This window comes from Schistocerca americana, unplaced genomic scaffold, assembly GCF_021461395.2.
Source record: "Schistocerca americana isolate TAMUIC-IGC-003095 unplaced genomic scaffold, iqSchAmer2.1 HiC_scaffold_106, whole genome shotgun sequence".
Lineage (NCBI taxonomy): Eukaryota > Metazoa > Arthropoda > Insecta > Orthoptera > Acrididae > Schistocerca > Schistocerca americana.
This window is the reverse complement of record NW_025725112.1, coordinates 163,789-169,678: the sequence shown is the minus strand read 5'-3', so window position 1 is coordinate 169,678 and position 5,890 is coordinate 163,789.

Sequence of the window (5,890 nt, the reverse complement as noted above, 5' to 3'; positions counted from 1 at the left end):
ACCATGCAGCGCATTTGACCTGCGGTCGTCGCTCGGTGGCGCTGGCAGCAGTCCACTCACGCAGAGGCGTGTTGGTGCATGTCAGAGTACGGTCCTGGGAGTAAGTGTGCAGACGTTTTCAGACGTTCTAATGGTGACTATGTGTTGAAAATGGCTCACAGAACACATATTGATGACGTAATGAGGGGTGGAATACTAGGGCGACTGAAGGCTTGTCAAACACAGCAGGTCGTAGCATGGGCCCTTCGTGTGCCACAAAGCGTGATCTCAAGATTATGGCAACGATTCCAGCAGAGAGGAAACGCGTCCAGGCGCTACAGTGCGGGTCTTCCACAGTGTACAACACCATAAGAAGACCGATATCTCACCATCATTGCCCGCAGACGCCCAAGGAGTACTGCAGGTAGCCCCACTCGGGACCTTACCGCAGCCACTAGAACAGTTGCCTCCAGTCTACAGTCGACTGAACAGACATGGTTTATTCGCCCAGAGACCTGCAAGGTGCATTTCATTGACCCCTGGTCACAGGAGAGCCCGTAAAGCCTGGTGAAGAACACAGTACATGGTCATTGGAACAGTGGTCCCAGGTTATGTTCACAGACGAGTCCAGGTATAGTCTGAACAGTAATTCTCGCAGGGTTTTCATCTGGCGTGAACCAGGAACCAGATATCAACTCCTTAATGTCCTTGAAAGGGACCTGTATGGAGGACGTGATTTGATGGTGTGGGGTGAGATTATCATTTGTGCACATACACCCCTGCATGTCTGTGACAGAGGAACTGTAACAGGTCAGGTGTATCGGGACGTCATTTTGCACCAGTATGTCCGCCTTTCCAGGGGTGCAGTGGGTCCCACCTTCCTCCTGATAGATGAAACGCGGCCCCACCGCGCTGCCATCGTGGAGGAGTACCTTGAAACAGACAATGTCAGGCGAATGGAGTAGTTTGCCTGTTCTCCAGACCTAAACTCCATCGAGCACGTCTGGGATGCTCTCGGTCGACGTATCGCTACACGTCTTTAAACACCTATGACACTTCAGAAGCTCCGATAGGCGCTGGTACAAGAATGGGAGGCTATACCCCAGCAGCTGCTCGACCACCTGATCCAGAGTGTGCCAACCCGTTGTGCGACCTGTGTTCGTGTGCATGGTGATCATATCCCATATGGATTTCGGGGCACATGCGCAGGAAACAAGGGCGTTTTGTAGCACATGTGTTTTGGGATGGTTTTCTCAACTTATCACTAATACTGTAGGCTTACAGATCTGTGTCGTATGTGTTCCCCATGTGCCTATGCTATTAGTGCCACTTCTGTGTAGTGCCACGTTATGTGGTACCACATTCTGCAATTATCCTTAATTTATGAGCATGAGTGTATAATGCTTTCCTTAACACATTTCTAATGCTCTTTGAGAGTTGCTTTCCTTTAGAACGTTCTCAAAGGGATATTAGCAGTAAAAGGAAGCCTGGGTGGCTGACTAGTGAGATAAGGATATCATGTAGAACGAAGTGGGAGTTATATCAAAATGTCATAAGTAGTCATAATCAAGCTACAGTAGCCCATTATAAGCAGTATTGTAAGGTGCTTAAAAATGTTATTAGGAAGACAAAGAGTATGTGGTACGCAAATAGAATAACTAATCCACAGAATAACATTAAAACCATATAGTCAGTTGTGAGGGAAGTGTCTGGTCAGCAGAACAAGGTCAACGATATAAAGTCAGTTCACAGTAAAAATATTTCTGTTACTCATAAATCGAATATATGTACAGTATTTAACAATCACTTTCTGAGCACTGCTGGTGAATTACATAAAAACTTAATTTCTACAAGAAACGATATAACTCTCTTGGAAAATGCTTTTCCTAGTCTGATGTCTGAGATACTCCTCTATGATACTGAAAGGGAAGACCGAGTCAATAATTAAATTACTGAAGACTAAGGACTCTCATGGATATGATGGAGTGCCTAGCAGAATATTAAAGTATTGTGCTGCACATGATAGCCCTGTACTTAGCCACATTTATAATTTTTCATTTAAGATTGGTCAGTTCCCTGAACTATTAAAGTACTCAGTAGGAAAGTCGCTTTACAAAAAGCGAGAAGGAGATAATGTAGACAATTTTAGACCTATTTCTATGCCATCAGTGTTTGCAAAAGTTATTGAAAAATCTGTGTACATAAGGATAATTCATCATTTTATATCACATAGTTTGCTATCAACTGTAGAATTCGGCTTAAGAAGTCATTTAACAACTGAAAATGCTATATTCTCTTTTCTCTGTGAGGTATTGGACGGATGAAGCAGAAGGTTTCGAATGCTAGGCATATTTTTTGATTTAACTAAGGCGTTTGATTGTGTTGATCACAAAATATGGCTCCAGAAGTTGGATCATTACGGAATTCGGGGAGTAGCTCACAATTGATTCACCTCTTAATTTAACAACAGACAGCAAGAGATCATTATTCACAGTGTTGAGAATGACTGTGATGTGAGGTCTGAGTGGGGTACATTCAAATGGGGGGTGCCCCAGGGATCAGTGTTGGGGCCACTTCTGTTCCTTATTTAGATAAATGACATACCCTCTAGTACTATAGGTAATTCTAAAATATTTCTGTTTACTGATGACACTGGCTTGGCAGTAAAGGTTGTTGTGTGTAACACTGGCTCTGTTTCAGTTAGTGCAGTTCATGACATAAGTTCATGGCTTGTAGAAAATAAACTAACAATAAATCTCAGTGAGACTGAGTTTCTACTGTTTCTGACACACAATTCTACAAAACCCAACATTTCACAGAATGGGCATATGATTAGTGAAACTCAACAGTTCATATTTCTAGGTGTTCAGATATATAGTAAACTGTCGTGGAAAGCCCACATTTAGGATCTTGTTCAAAGACTTAATGCTGCCACTATTCGAAAGGTATCTGAAGTAAGTGATCGTTTGAAACGAAATTTAGTCTAATTTGCTTATTTTCATTCGCTTATGTCATATGACATTATATTTTGGGCTAACTCTTGTGAGGTAATGGGCGAGTTGTGGCGCACTGAAAACATTCTAAGTTCAGAGTTGGCATGGCCACGTGGATCAATCGACAGGCTGATCGCATGGTGCTAGACAAGAGGGGTAGCTCCAGCACGTGCTACACGGACCATGTGGCTGGGAATTCCATGATGACGCTGTGTCGATGAAGGAGACATGCCAGGAGTGCCAAAGATGGTGGACTTCATGAAACCATAATCGCAGACATTTCACAGTTCATATAGAAATTAATAGTAGCCAGATGAATCGTGATAACTCAGAAGAAACATGTATATTACCATTATTTGCATGACGATTCTGATGGCGTAATCAGATTATCAATATCTTTGTTAGTTTAAAGTTTATCTGATGATAAATTGTACAAGTAACATCCAGCAAATAATTTCCAAAATCTAAACGATTCATCCGATTTTGTTGATCGATGTGGTTTTAGAAAGCTACTAGTGTAAACCTAATTTGGTATAAATTACAGGCATGTAACGTGAATAGTACATGAGTTATTGGAGGTCAGAGTGGCTGATTACTGTTAATCGCGTCTGGCTATAAGTACTCCACAGTCACACGAAAAACGTTAGCAGCATGATTATAAATATAATTATTCACCTATGTCTTTGTTTATATCCAATACATACTGTTCATGAAGAAATTGGTCAATTATTTACTGTGTTTTAGAAAACACAGGTACATTAGGCTACTGGCTTACTTCTGCTCTATTCCGTTCATATATGTTTATTTAATTTGTTTATGTATTTAATAATGTGTGTTAGAGTGTGTTTATGGACCAGCCGTAGGAATATTTATTTAATTTCAAGTTATTTAAATGTAAGTCCAGTATTTCGAATGTGTTTCATTACGTTTGTGAGCCTGTGTTGGCTTAGAGACAGGGTGGGAGCTCTCTAGCCAATCGCAGCGATCGTTCCAAAAAGGACACGTGGAGACAATGTATGGAAGTGGGGGAGTTCTACAGTATGGGAGAGGACACGAGAGATTCCTCGACCGTACGGCGCCACGGACGCACGTTCGCGGGGAAGGCTGTACGTGGAGCAGTGACGTAGAGTCGCAGGAAAGACTTGGAGAGTGGAGCAGTCTGCGCGTGGTCGCGGGGAGATACAAATACTTCGTAGTGCCTACTTGTGCACTTGTGAGATATCCGTGGCTTCTGCAGTGAAGACGTAGCACGTATTTAGAAGTGAATATTTCGTGAGCTATGTTGTTGTTCATAATTAATTACGTGAAGTACGAAATCTATTGTTTCCCTGTTATTCAACTTATATTTTAACTAGTTGCTGGACCATCGACACCAGTAAGTGTTTTGTAGTAATAAACGGCATTCTTAAAGGTACGTCTACTACCGTACTCATCATTTACAGTCGTTAAGAAGAGCACCTGCAGATTTTATTTAATTGCATTCTTTCACTTATAAAAGTCTATTCATTTAAAATTCGCAATAGCTGAGTGATAGGAACCTTCGACCATTCGATTCATGTGTATATTCTTATTGTATACTGTAGACTAAGCAGTATTTGGCCTGTAATGCGGCAACTAAGTATCCCAGCCCCTAGACAACGAACCAGCCAAAACATTTAATATTTCAATTCTGAGTCAGAGGGTACGTAGTTAAGCGCCACCACAACACACTATTTATGATTTGAAAGCCCATGCTCTTCCCATTCGAAAAGCGTGTTTTTGGCTCCGAAATGGGAAGTTCGGGCAATAAGTGGTGTAAGTTTGCGAAACTCTTGTCGACTCCTGTTCGTTAGTCTGGGTGTCATTGGCCTCTCGATATACGTATTCTTTACTGTCGTTTCTTGTTACAGTATCAGCTTATTCCCAAGAATTAGCAGCTTTCACTCAGTTAATACTCGGAGAAATCCAATCTGCATTTCGATCGCATTTCCTTAGCTCCTGTGCAGAAAGGTGTGCAATATAGTGCTGCATCGATTTTCAATAAGCTACCACGAGAATTCAAAAGTGTTATCAGTAATCCACTCGCTTTCAAATCGAAACTGAAGAGTTCCCTCCTGGATCAGTTCTTCTATTCTGTTGAGGAGTTCTTTGAAAAATTAAGCTGATTCTTATGTTATATTGTTGACTCCATTTACTTTAACTGTAAGTAGGCTGTTTAGGTTTTTTTAATGGTAACGCCACGTAGCGCTCTGTATGAAAATCACTGGATGTGCTGTGTGCAGTCTGTGGCTGGTTTGCATTGTTGTTTGCCATTGTAGTGTTGGGCAGCTGGATGTTAACAGCACGTAGCGTTGCACAGTTGGAGGTGAACTGCCAGCAGTGGTGGGGAGAGAGATGGAGTTTTGAAATTTGTAAGACTGGGTGTCATGAACTGCTATATACATTATGACTTTTGAACACTATTGAGGTAAATACATTTTCGTTCTCTATCAAAATCTTTCATTTGCTAACTATGCCTATCAGTAGTTAGTGCCTTCAGTAGTTTGAATCTTTTATTTAGCTGGCAATAGTGGCGCTCGCTGTATTGCAGTAGCTTGAGTAACGAAGGCTTTTGTGAGGTAAGTGATCTGTGAAAGGTATAGGTTAATGTTAGTCAGGGCCATTCTTTTGTAGGGATTTTTGAAAGTCAGATTGCGTTGCGCTAAAAAATATTGTGTGTTAGTTTAAGCACAGTCATGTATAATTTTTCTAAGGGGACGTTTCATATGTCGACCCTTAGCTGAGGATACCTCACTGGAATCTTCTGATTTTTTCTTGTAGCTTGTGTAATTAGTGTAGCTTTTGTTTATTGCTAGCGCGTAATTGTAGAAAGAATTTCCTTTGTAGTTGTAGTTTTTCATTCTTGTACAGTAAAACAGTTGTGGCATGCATGTAGATTT